Source organism: Salvelinus sp. IW2-2015, unplaced genomic scaffold (assembly GCF_002910315.2).
Source record: "Salvelinus sp. IW2-2015 unplaced genomic scaffold, ASM291031v2 Un_scaffold1173, whole genome shotgun sequence".
In the NCBI taxonomy this organism is placed as follows: domain Eukaryota; kingdom Metazoa; phylum Chordata; class Actinopteri; order Salmoniformes; family Salmonidae; genus Salvelinus; species Salvelinus sp. IW2-2015.
In genome coordinates, this window is record NW_019942765.1 from 78,371 (window position 1) to 79,262 (window position 892).

The window sequence follows — 892 nt, forward strand, 5'->3', positions numbered from 1 at the left end:
AAATTATAGACTGATCATTTCTTTGTCAGTGGGCAAACATACAAAATCAGCAGGGGATCAAATACTTTATTCTCTCACTGTACTTTGCTTCTTAACACCCTACAGACGAGTTAGCTTAGTAGTGCTTTATCCTATTCCTGCACGGGATTGTATTACTACTCGATTATTCTCAACTGTCTCTCAAAACAACTCTTGAAAATAAAAATGGTGTGAAAAATGAAATGACTGACTCCCTGAAGATTTCCCATTGTCTCTCTTCACAGCTGGGCTGATTTAAAGTCTCCCTGCACTGCAGCACATGTAAAGAAAAGGTGTGTGTGTGTGGCAAAGTGGATCTGATAATGGCTATATTTTATAATGGGTATAATATACCATCGTGGGTATATGTGTGGTACCTATGGGTTATTGTTAGACGCTAACACACCTGGGTGATGTGTTACGCTTGGTGTCACTCACCCAGAGGTCCAGAGTGACTCAACGGTCGAAAGGCACTGCATCGCAATGCTAGAGACACCCTGTTTCGATTCCAGGCTGTATGTCAACCGGCCGTGATTGGGAGTCCCATAGGGCGACGCACAATTGGTCCCAGCGTCGTCCAGGTTTGGCCGGTTGTAGGCTGTCATTTGTGTGTAAATAAGAATTTCTTCTTGACTTGACTTGCCTAGTTCAATAAAATCCCGCGCAAGAGTGTCACAATAACGGTTTACCGGTGCTGCAGCACAGGCATTGTGAAAAGTGTACAACCTTTTTTAACGGGTGCTTGATCTATACAAATGTCAGAACAGTCTCACACAGCTCACCCTATTCTCTACAGTCTCACACCCTATTCTCTACAGTCTCACACCCTATTCTCTACAGTCTCACACCCTATTCTCTACAGTCTCACACCCTA

At 43.7% G+C, this 892-nt stretch overlaps 1 protein-coding gene across 1 annotated transcript in view; it reads left to right on the plus strand.

Annotated features, from left to right (window-relative positions):
• Positions 1–892, plus strand: part of LOC112069965 (tumor protein D54) — a gene marked incomplete at its 5' end in the record, with an annotated part of 21,595 nt that overhangs the window by 18,801 nt on the left and 1,902 nt on the right. The gene's annotated exons all lie outside the window — the stretch shown is intronic.